The sequence below is a fragment of the Sceloporus occidentalis genome, unplaced genomic scaffold (assembly GCF_023333645.1).
Source record: "Sceloporus occidentalis isolate IW3139 unplaced genomic scaffold, rSceOcc1.0.p SCAF_81, whole genome shotgun sequence".
Classification (NCBI taxonomy): Eukaryota; Metazoa; Chordata; class Lepidosauria; order Squamata; family Phrynosomatidae; genus Sceloporus; species Sceloporus occidentalis.
The window spans coordinates 1,369,619-1,382,631 of NW_028317061.1; the positions used below are offsets into that span (position 1 = coordinate 1,369,619).

Below are 13,013 nucleotides of genomic sequence, written 5' to 3' on the forward strand. Positions count from 1 at the left end.
AGAAATTTGGATGAAGTGTTGACGTGAACTGGAATATCAGCTGATATTCATATCGGATATGTTTATATCTGTAACATGTTTTAGAAACAAGTTGTATAAAATATATTTCCTGACCAGATGAAATATCATTACATAAGTTATGGTGGGTAAAAGGTGATGGAAACCCTTCCACTAAAATTTAAGGGGTAGTAGAAGTATTATTAAACACTCATCTATAGACACCAGACAAGCCCGAAGGCTTGCTTTTCCCTCAGAAATCTCATGGTGCTTTCACAACCACAAGGGATTCTGGGTAGGCACATGCAAATAAGGTTAACAATTATGTGCCTACCCAGAATCCCTTGTGGTTGTGAAAGCACCATGAGATTTCTGAGGGAAAAGCAAGCCTTCTGGCTTGTCTGGTGTCTATAGATGAGTGTTTAATAATACTTCTACTGACCAGATGAAGAAGTGTGTGAAGTGAGAAATCACATCAAGAAGATAAAAAAAAAAAATAGAAGAGGAAAAGGCATACAAAAAGAAGCATGGGTGGTCAGCCATTTTGAAATGTGGTATTCTCGTCCAGTCTTTGTCAGTAGTTTTCATGAAAAGTCTCCCAACTCTAGGTACTTGCTCCAAGCAAGTGGTGTGGTATACTTATACTATGGGTAATTATCTAAAACAAAAGGTATCAAGACGAATATTTATATCACCATTTACTATTGTGTGGACATTGGTTGTCTACTTGCTCAGTAATGTCCCATGCACAGTAAGGACTGATGCTGAAAAAGCTAAAATAAATCACTAGAGCGATACGGATGTACTTAAAATCCGGTAAGGAACAGGAACTGGTGTGCCTTGTAGAAGAGCAGACCTATTTTTTTATGCCTCTTACATTCTTCCAGTAATAAATGCTTTCCTTTATCTTCTAATGTCTATTAATGATGCATATCCACCAACATTTCAGATGCCCAAATCAGGATGCCTTTGTTGTGGGTATGGCTAGAGACTACGAGGGGCAGGACTGAGGGCAGGACGGAGGATGGTCATAACCAGCCTGTAATCCCAACTGTGTCCGGGACAATGGGCAGGTATGTGAGACAATCTAGAATGTCCTGGGAAAATCAGGACACTTGGAAGACGTGATGATGGACAAACCTGAAGCTAAAAAAACACTAAGTTTTATCCCTGGGGCACAATCCAGGATTCAACTGATATTAAAAATCTACAATGAGAAAATGACATAAAAGGTAATATAACAGTATTTGCTATTTTTAATTCAAAATCAAAGGCTGTCAGAATTATATTGATTTTCCTCGCACTAACATCAGTACCTGTTTGTACCAGAGTCAAAACCAACCATGGTGTGATTGATTACAGATCCACCTCTGCAGTAGGACCCAAAATTTGTACTATTATTCATGCTGCTGGTTAAATGAATCCTAACAATGAATGGTCAACCAAGCGAGAACATCGCTAAGAGCGCGAATATATTAGCTTCAATCAGATTTACATTTCTACCACAGCTAAGCTGCATTATTGAATGCCGCAATAAAGAGATGAAGGGGTAGCTCTGAATGAGAAAATGTCGTCTGACAATTTTAACTGTAAAGCATTGGAATAATCCAGATAAAATTCCAATCAATCTTGTTAATGTAATATAAAGCTCACTTATGTCATTATTTTATTGAGCATTATGAACTACTATTGACTGAGAATACGCAGATTATTAAATTTTAAGTATATTATGCAGATGTTGCCAACACAGAATGTATAGTACTTAAAAGGGAAAACAAATACTTACTTTAAGCAGGGGTAGGCTGGCCTGAGGCGCAGGAGCTAATTACCCCATGCTAGTCCAACATTCTTCAAACATGGCTGGTCCAACATGGACCCACTCACTTGCAAAGGCAACAGAGCAGTTGGGTCACATAATGCAAAGTTATGTGACCACACAGCAATAGCATGGCCGCTCACACAATGTGAAAGCATTGGTTTGGGTGTGATGGTGTTAGGTGTGATAGGCAGGATAAAGTGAGGTGAGGTTATCAACTGAGTACTGAGGTTTATTGTGATTATGTATGTGTGTTGGAGTGACCGTGTATGCTAATTACTTGGGGGGGGCAAAGGGCTAGGGTACTTTGAGTTACCTGCCTCCAGATCAGAAGGTGCGAACCCTGCCTTTAGGAGAAGCTGCAGTTCTTACACTGGTTTTATCCTATGGATGCAATGATGATCGTATCACTTCAAAACTTGAAAGCGAATCACTTTTCAGGCAGACCCCCACTTTTATTTTTCACTTAATATTATCGATTTATAGAACTTGCACAACGAGCCTACAGTCTGCTCATTCCCTATAACTATGGATTTGCTTTAAATACTTCCAAGTTGGCTGTGCCCACTATGTACTGTTTTTTCCACAGTGATGTCACAGAATTCTTTATTATTTTTTCTTCTTTTCTACACGTATGTGTCTGTATGAAACCTTTCCCAGATATATTAAACACCTTTCATTCCAACACTTCACATTCCTACCACCAGGTCCAGACCAGGGATCTAATGAGGTGGCTGCCCAGTGACATAATCGCAGCTGATTGAATATAAAAGGCTGGACGTTACAGTTTTCATGCTTGCGTATCGCGCAGCCAGGCAGATCGAGTGAGTATGGGGACCTGTTGGCCAGTGGCCCACCATGAATTTGCCTGGTGTGCCAGATGGCCGGTCCAGGTCTGTCTACCACCCATTTTAGAATTACCCAAACATACACTGCCCATTACCGAAAGTAACGGCACAGCTGAATCAAGTGGAATTTCCATGTGATAATGTCACGATCAACAGTGACAGTGCTGCTAAGGAATAATTCCCTGAGATTGTATATATATTCTACTTCTTTATTATTAAGTGACTTTCTCTCGTGGCATAGTAATTATGTTACACTGCTTATATCATTGAAATCCTTTCTTGCAGAAACGGTCCCCCTGCTATTCCTTGATTAGTCCCTGCCTAAAAGATTTTTTGACAAACTATTTTTAGCACATTCGCTGGTACATACAACAGCGGAGCCTAAGAGAGAAGTCTCAGATATTGTGTAGAAAGGGTCGCATGGACTGGTTTAATAATCTCTCTGGATTTTATGCTAAGTAAACCAGGACAGAACTTCTAATTATGTATTGCAAGATAAGCATTATCAGAATGATAGCTATATTAACAGTGCATTCCGTGCGTACCCATACAAACTGCAAGGAAACGGTGCAGCGGACCCACTCAATTAGAGATTACCCATAAAGTAAATAACACAAAGATTGTTTTTTATTTCACCAGTAAATGATGAGTAACATGCCAAAGAGACACGGCATTTAGGATGTGTTGACGGAATTACTGGTCAGCTTAATCTCAGATCCATTAAACACCTGTCACCGTGGTAGATCCTCGCCATATCATGTGGAAAGTGTAGTGTATGCTGGGGTAGTCTGAGACTATGGTCTGTGCCCACCTGTTCTCTGTTTTAGTAGACTTGTAGGGATAAAGCCAAAGTGCCTCGGATTATTGCGATAAAATGAACAGCCAAGCACTGATGGGCGCAGCATATGTATTAACCACCTGGTACACGGCTGTGTAGAGTATCAGGGCAGCCATAGGGTTTCTAGCATTTTCTATTGCTCTAGGCTTACTACTTACTAAAAGGAGTGTTATAAGCAGAGTTTTGATTTACACTATTCTTTCTGAAGGGCCAAGATTGGCAAGTTTGGCCCTGTATATTGCATAAATCAATGGATGATGAGCCTTTGAAGGAATCTACTTGATTTAACTATACATTATCCATGGCCAACCAAGCTCTTCCTGCAGCAGGAGTTCACTGGGGTGAACCTTTATAAGGTATAGTGAAGTTGGTGCATTCAAACCAAAACACTACCAAGCCTCCCCTTTGTCTCTGATGCGCTCTTTCTATAACCACTTGCTTGGTGACCTTGAAAAGAACCTACTGGTGATACCTCCTACCAGCTAAGTATCCGCCGGCTCTGAACATGGATAAAGCAACTTGGTGAGGACCAATTTATCTGCAACCTAACCACTAGCTGCTATCCATTCACTAAAGAAATCACAAAGTTGGAGACCTTGAAAATCTTTAAAAGGGTAATAATCAGAATGTTGTTACTGTTTAACTTTGTACTTTTACTTTCCACTTTCCTCCAGTATAAACACATACTTTATATTTCTGCTTTTTTTAATGGTCTTTTCTTAATCAAAAACATTGATAATTTCTTAGTTGGATTTAAATATTTAAATTTTTTAGCACTGAAGGCTTTTATGATTATTTTTATGTTATTGTTCAATTATAGTTTGTATGATTTTTGTTTTATTCCCAAGGAAACAAATATTTATTTTTATCTATTTCTTGAAAATTAATTTACTCCCTTTGAAACTGATTTTTTGGAAACATTATTTATAGTATTACTTTAGACATACTTGTCCAAAAAGTAAAACTACCAAAGAACAGCTTGTCATGGTGCATAACATCTGGTGTCAACAGGAGACACGGGTGTTAAAAATCTAATTATTAGTAGAGATTTTTGTAAACACGCTGCAGTTTAAAGTTAGGTGTGAAAATCTCTTGGTTCGTGACAAGTGATTAAGTGTGATAGTGATACAAATCTTGTAACCTGGATGGAGGGGGGAAAAAAGCACATTTTCCCGGAATATAAGATTCACAAATTGGCTGCATTCTATATATATTGCTGTTATGCGATGGGGTAGGGCGATCTACACACAAGGACGGGGCTTGCTGCTCAATTGGCATGGCTAGTTATGCGAAGGGGGCAGGGCTAGCTACAAATAGCAAATGGGTTGTGAGTGGGAGGGGAATTGGGCGGGAGCAGGCATTGCTAAACACCACCCCCTTGCCCCAGAAAAAGTGAAGAGTGACCTGGAGATCCGGGTCAAACCCAGAGAGTTCCCGGGTATTATGATCACTCATCCCTTTAACCTTTTCTCTCTCACAGCTGAAGGGTATATTTTCATACGTTTAGTTTATGTGATTTAGATTATCATTTTCACATGCTTCTATATGGCCTCTTGGGATAGTTGGATTACTTAGATACCTATATAAAATATCCAATATTTCTTAAATCTTCCACTAATCTAAAAAGCAGATTTAGGAGGAGTGAACACAATGATCTTCTTCTGAAAACAAAAAGTATGATGTGTTCTGCAAGTGGTGCATACACGGAAGTTATAATCTTGAATAATATATTATACAATATGGATCATATAAACTTTTATTTAATAATTCCCTACGGTTTTAAAAGAAGGCCTAATCCGCATCTGCCTCTCCTTTTATCGGCCCATCATAATGTGAAATCTTAATTTTCATGTGGCCACCCATGCCTCGTCATGCCCTCCACCAAAGGGGTCCCCATTTGGACACTTGAAATATAGGGTTTAAAGTAATGGCATAATGTTGGTTTGCAGTTGGAGCTAAAAAAACATCTGTTACAGTGTCTTTATGTATAAATGCTCACCTCTCCTTTTTTACACACCTCACGAGAAAAATCCACACCAATTTCACATAAAAAATATCATGTATTTTGGTTTTATAAGATACTATTTCATGAATTGTCCAATGAAATTATTATGAACTTCTTAGTTATCTTCCAGCATGTGCAATAAACAGAAGTGAAATTCAGTAAGGTGTGGTTTGGTAACGAGAGCTTTTGGTAGACAGACCTCTACAGTTCTTGCATTACCATCTAGTCTAGACATATTATACAATATGGCACCTCCTAGGCCACTAATTAATGAAAGTCACCACGTTGCTTGGGCTGTAGAATGATGTTAATCACCATTTACTTGTGAATTTACCATTTACAGTGAACCTGCTATGTTAATAATATTGTGTGGCTTGTTCAAATGTGACATTTTTACAAGCAATAACAGCCCCGACTCCTCGTCAGCGCAGGTTGGGAATCTATCATTCCCATGCACATGGCCTTACTAAAGCAGGTGTGAAAGGTTATTTTATTGTAGTTTAGTGCATATGCCTTTCTATATGCCCTTCCTAATGGTGTTGCAAGGTGTAACAATTAATCTTTTGGATCAAACACATTTTGTAAGGCGGAGTCTGGAAGATTGCTTTTGCAGTTGAATGCTATCTCATTACTCTTATCACCAAAATTAGAAAGAGAAAAATTAATATTGCGCTTGTAACCCTGCCCTTGACGGTACATAATATAAATCATTCTAACCTGATTAGGGATTACTACTAAATCGTTTTCTACGGGGTCTGGAAGAGTGATTTTTGCAGATATTTTCTGTCATTATGTGGAAACGTAGAATTTGACGGCAGATAAGGACCATTTGGTCCATTAAGACTGCCTTTACCCATCAATTCAACTTTTCCTCATGAATCATTTACATATTATTATTATTATCCTTTATTTATATAGCGCCAACAGTTTACGCAGCGCTTAATACAATACATAAATTAAAGGGATATGACAAGACAAGAATTGACAGACTAAGACAAACCGATACATTTGGTGGAGAGAGCCCTGCTCGCAAGCTTACAATCTATTTCAAATAAACAACAATAAGATCAGCAACTTTTCAGACATTACTTAGAAAATGTATTATTCATGGACTCCATAAGGTGTAAATTAGTAGAATATCTTTGTGAGAATATAGAGGGATCAATGAGTATCTACTGTACCGCTGAGATACATGCCAAAGGATAAGTTGCATTGGACAACTTGATATAAATTAGAGAGACTCAGTGCATTCCAAATTTGAGATGGTTTTCTTGATTTGTGTGTATTTCAAAGCCTTTATAACCAGTGATAGCCTTTAGCTGGTCAACGTAAGCATAGGACAAGGGAATAGGAATAAACGAAATTTATGTGACTCCACGTGGTGTTCAATCAATACGTTGGATTGTTAAAGGGTTTCACAGACTTCTATAAGTTCTATAAGTTCTGTCTTCTCTGGGACCATCAGTAATAACTGGAGCTTAGGCTAGCTGATACTTAATGAATTTAAAAGCAAACGCAGAGTAACCACAAAAATACACCAAAGGAAGATTGACCAATAGGAAGGGAACTACAACATGAATAATAGTCAAACAGGAAATATTACTAGATTTTTAAAGGTCACAAAACCACTGTCCCTGGGAATCTGTCGCAATAGTTCTTCCTAATCAAGATAAAAGGAAATAGTATTAGTATGAGCAAGTGAATGCATGAAACAGCTGCTAGCTCTTATTCTTATTAATAATGTTAATTTCTTCCTAGATTGTGCTAACAGCTGCAATTTCTTTAACAAAGTGCTAGATCACTCAAAAGAGCTCATAAAGAACTATGGAATTATGAGAAGACTGGCATTACTACAGCACGATGCACCCTTTGTGCAGTGACGCATATCTGTTCTCCATGTTAAAATGTATGGTGGGAAAATCTTAGGAAGATCCTTAGTTCACTAAGTGAAATGCTTTATTATTAGGGCCCTTAAAACATCACTTTGCTTTTGCAGGTTTTATTCAAATTCGGGGATGAAAACCCGATTCCCTTTAAGGTCAACCTGGAAAGGGTTGTAGTTGAGAGACATGAATTTAACTCCCTTCAGTCCTATTAGAGATGATTTGTGATTGAGGAAAACAGTGCCAGCTGGCAGTATAGGTTGGGCTAGCCATGCATAGGAGAGGTTCTAGCCACAGCCATTCTTGAGTAAGATGAAACATAATGGGGAGTGCACATGGCTAAATGGTGCTCCCCTGCCTGAAGAAAGAGAGAAGTGACCCGAAGACTCCGGGAAGCAGCACTACACCCAGATCCTTTGGGTCGAACCCTGATATGGATATAATAATACAGATTATAAAGCTTATGTGACCTTTCTTCTCTTACAAGAGGTGTGCTTTTTTGATTGGTTAAGATAGGGATGGCTATACACCGTGCCCAATGATTGAGCTGTGCCATAAAATAATGGGAGCCAATAACATTACACAAGTTAAGTTTAGGGCTAAAGCTACAGTATCAAGACCTTCAGACACAAGAAGCTACAGCTGCTACAAGTTGATAGAGGATGATAAACATGGGTCTAGTCACATACCCAAAGAACGGTACTTGACAAAAATACTAAATATGTAATTGAGAAAAAGTATTTATTAACATATTTAGAGTACAAGACAGTGCCGTGGAAGAAACGTGAAATATGGGGTTATTATCAGACTGTCAACCCCGACAGATGTTCTAACACACAAAAAATATTTATGAGTCTGTCCCCAGGTAGTGTATTGAACATTTGTAGCTGGCGGCTATAACATGAGATTGTGGACGGTTGGATGTTATATCGTGTCATTAGTTGACTCTCAGAAATATGATGCTTGTCCTGCTGACACTGGCACATTAATTTCTGCTATCGGCTCAGCATTTTATTAGGGCCAGTGGGAGAAACATAAATATATTATGCACAGAAAATCTGATACTGTGATATTATACCCCTCTTTACCACGCATTATGGTTTATATGTGTCCAATGTCTATGCTATAAAATGGAGAAGACCATAAAACGCATCTAACGTTATCTTTAAAAATACACCATTATTTAGCAATGGCTTTTTAATTTTGACATATTTTATTACTAAGGAATGAGCCATTGTACTTAGTGTATTTCTGCATAGTTTGTAAAAGTGCTCCCCTGTGTTTTAAAACACGGTCGCCCATACACTGTACTCACACACAATGCGAACAAACGGGAGGCTTAAGTCTACGTCTTCTTGGAGAATGGAGCCTATTATTTCACATTTACAGTTTTCCAGTCGCTTACAGTTAATTTCAAAGACACATCTGTAACTTCTGCAATTATATGACAAAAGACCAATCGTCTCTCAATTAAACAACAGAGAGCGCGTCTCCAGAACATCTTTAATATATGTGGGGAGTAGTTACAGACAAGCCAACAGAGACAATCCCGATGGGGTGTGTAGACCAAGGATACAATATAATCTAAAAATAAACACAGGCGTACGTCTTTGAAAGCAGCAAAATGTACTTTGTGCGGAAAAAGACCACTGTTACGCATGGAAGCCTAGAATGAACAAAACACTCAATGCTTTTTAAAGAGAAAAAACAACACAATGAGGTCCTAAGAACCGAATTCTCTGCATTCTGTAGCATAAAACATTTAATAAAATTGGTTACACACAGTAGCGTACCTAGCGGGGGGCGGGGGGGGCGGTCCGCACCGGGTGCCGCTCATCAGGGGGGTGCCAACTTGCCGGCACCCGGCACCCCTCCAGAGACGGACAGTAATGTCCGCCGCTGGAGGAGCAGGCTCGCAAGGGAGCGGTATCGGAAGTCTTTAACAGACCTCCGGCTCCCTTGAATAATTTTAAGCCGGGTTCAAGGGTTGAACCCGCCTTAAAATCACTCAAGGGAGCCGGAGGTCTGTTAAAGACCTCCGATATCGCTCCCTTGCGATCTGCACTGAAGCCGCGCCCACTGAACCGGAAGAAGACAGAAGAACTGTAGAAGAGGAGGAAAAGAAGCTGTAAGGAGAAAAGAGGAAAGGTAGGAAAGCATTCAGTGAGTGAGAGTGGATTGGTATGTGTGGATTAGTATGTGTGGATTAGTATGTGTGTGGATTGGTATGTGTGTGGATTGGTATGTGTGTGGATTGGTGTATGTGTGGATTGGTATGTGTGGATTGGCATGTGTGGATTGGCATGTGTGTGGATTGGTATATATGTGGATTGGTATATATGTGGATTGGTATGTGTGGATTGGTATATGTGCGGATTGGTAAGTGTGTGAGAGTGATGGGTGTTATGCTGTACCATTTCCAATGTATTTTTCGTTATATAATTATGCTCTAGTACATCATAACTCCCATCACTCTATACTGTTCTATACAGTGGCAGAGCTGGGAGACAGAGGCCTTGCACCCCCACCGCAGGACTCCTGAAAGGTAAGTGAACTTCAAAGGGGGAGAGGGTAGATCGTTAGGAGGGGGTAGATAGGGAGAAGGGAGTGAGGCGGGGGGATAGGGGGTAGATAGGGAGAAGGGAGTGAGACGGGGTAGGTAGGACAAAAGGGAGTGAGAAGGGGTAGATAGGGCAATCATACTCCTATCATGCCAAGTCTGCGAGTACATCCTGGAATCTGTGTATGCCTGGGCATGACAGGAATGTGATTGCTGTTAACAATCATATATATATATATATATATATATATATAATATATATATATAATTAATATTGTTATTTAATTGTTTTGTCCTATTTTGGTGTGTTACTTACTTTAAATAAAAGTGTTAGATTTTTTTTTTATGGTGTGGGGGGGGTCATATTCCGTTTCGGCCAGGTAAATGCTGCATTTTCGGTTTCAGTCCAGAATTTGTTTCGGTGCATCCCTACTACTAATGAAGTGGTAGGCCTACACCACATCAATGTTTGGCTTAGTATATAGTGATAGGAGTTATGCTGCACTATTGTCAATGTCTGGCTCAATGTATAGTGATAGGGATTACGTTGTACCACCGTCAATGTGTGCCTCAGTATATAGTGATAGGCGTTATGTTGTACCACCGTCAATGTCTGCCTCAGTATATAGTGAAAGGTGTTATGCTGTACCACCGTCAATGTCTGCCTCAGTATATAATGATAACAGTAAGTGTTATGCTGTACCACCTTCAGTGTCTGCGCCGGTATATAATGGTAGAAGCTATGCAGTTTTAAAGTGTGTGTGGGGGGTGCCACATACAGGATCCGCCCCAGGTGCCAAATACTCTAGGTACGCCCCTGGTTACACATTACCATTATTTAGTGAAAAAAGACGGTCTTATAAATTCTGAAAAGCGTATTTTGTCTAACAGCAGGCCATGAAAACCTTAGGGGACGTATTTCTAGAAGACTTCACTATTCATTTCCCTTTCATTTCCACAAAATTGATTTCTGCATCTGCTTCATTTTTATGTTGAGTATGCAAACAAAGCTATAAGGTATTCCTAATATTTGCGTATACCTATATATATTCACACAGATCTACAAGTCTTAGATAAAGTCAGTTTGACTTTAAAGTCGAAAGGTGGCTTAGAAACGGTAAATGGTCATTACTGGCTATATACTGGGAGATACAAAGAGTGAAACGGGTGCGTGGATAAAGGAGAAAAAAAAAAACGATTTAATGTACAAATATTTCATCAATATGCTGTTCACACACAGTGGATAATACTAAGTTTTGCAAAAACTGTTGTTTAGAAGTAATGTTTTGTGACTGCGATTGACATGTCTTTCAACATTTCATAAAGGTCGGGACACTTTTAAGTGGTGTGGTTAGAGATGTAAGGGCATGGCTTTAAAGAGAGTATTTGTAGAAGAATAAAGTATTTTATTCACATAATTTAAGCAACATATTTCCTGCTTTTTTATATATTATTGTGACTGTTAGGGCTGTAAAATAAGATAAAGAGATATAAGTCTCAAGGAGGAACACTTGGGAGGCGTGAAATAGACCCCTTTGTATTAGCAATTATTTAGCATTTCAAGGGTGTGACACGTAAGTATCTGCATAAATGACATCACTTGACGATGACAGACACAATGACAGGAACTGTCCAAGTTCCCAAATGTCTGCTTACAATCTGCTTTAACTTCTGTTAGTACAATCCAAGAACTTCTGATTTCAATTAATCCAAGCTTGCTCATGAGTTTCTCTTTGTATATCCCAAGCATATATTATCCAATTATTAAGCTCTAAATCCATAGCTGCTAGCATGCTAGCAAATGATACTAATTGTGTCTCATGCTATAAATGCTTTGTGGTGGATGAGATAATTAGCCATTTACAAACTACCTCTGTTTTATGCAAGTAATTCCTTTACTCAGCTTTAATGGGCCAATTCAAAAACCTTGCCCAATTTTTGGGGGGCCCGAGGCAAAGGCTTTACTAGTTTTTGGATTTATTTTTAAGGTAAAGTACAGTTTTAAATAAAGTGCCTTGTTTTACTTAAGCTTGTTTTTCCCCATACATATTACATTGGGTAATATAGACTTCCTGTGCAATATCTATAATTATAGTGCTAATAGGAAGTCTGCTGTTACTGTAGAATTTGCTCGGAATTATTCACAAGTCCATCTTAATATGCAGTTCAAACTGTAAAACATGAACAAAAATCCAGCTATCTCATGCTTATTATATGTATACATCATCTACTAGCTGCAATTAGTAGTACCGTATTTGCTCGATTATAAGACGACTCTGATTATAAGACGACCCTATAGGAAAAAAGTTTTACCAGTAAATGTTAATTCATGTAAACTATTTTTTTTAATAAAAGCTATGATTGAGAAAAATATATTGGTTTTCCTTCTATTTTCCAACCTGCCCCCCGAGTTATGCACATCGGCCCCAGAAATGCCTTATACCCCCTATATGCCACTGTGCCCCATGATATGCCTTTTAACCCTATATGCCACTGTGCCCTATGATATGCCTTTTTACCCCCTATGTGCCACTTTGCCTCCAGAAATGCCTTATACCCCTATATTTCAGTCTGGCATTAAGGGGGTTAAAGGGCATATTATGGGGCAGAGTCGCATATAGGGAGGTTTAAGGCATTTCAGGAGGCAGAGTTGCGTATAAAGAGTTAAAAAGGCATTTCTGGAGGCAGAGTGGTATTAAGGGGGTTAAAAGGCATTTCATAGAACACTCTGCCTCCAGAAATGCCTTATGCCCCCCATTTAACACTCCCCCATTTGCTCTGAAAAAAACCTCGTCTTATAATCGAGCAAATACGGTATTTATGGGGCTCAGCAATAAACGATAAATGATACTTATGAATCTATTGTAGAAAACCCTCTGCTATTTTGTCCTTGGATGTGGACATGGTACCCCAAGGAGATACTTTCTATCACGCATTGCTTTACCAGCGAGATGTACCCTGCCTTTCTCTAAAACGGATCAATTACTTCCCCGGGATAATGTTGGAATTTTCAGCATAAAAACATTCCTCAATGGATCCATTGAAAAGAAGATAATTTTAGAAATA

The 13,013-nt window shown here is 39.0% G+C and overlaps 1 protein-coding gene across 1 annotated transcript in view; it reads right to left on the minus strand.

Moving 5' to 3' along the window:
• LOC149285305 (ephrin type-A receptor 3-like) overlaps window positions 1-13,013 on the minus strand; it is a 141,751-nt gene that overhangs the window by 43,071 nt on the left and 85,667 nt on the right. The window lies entirely within an intron of this gene.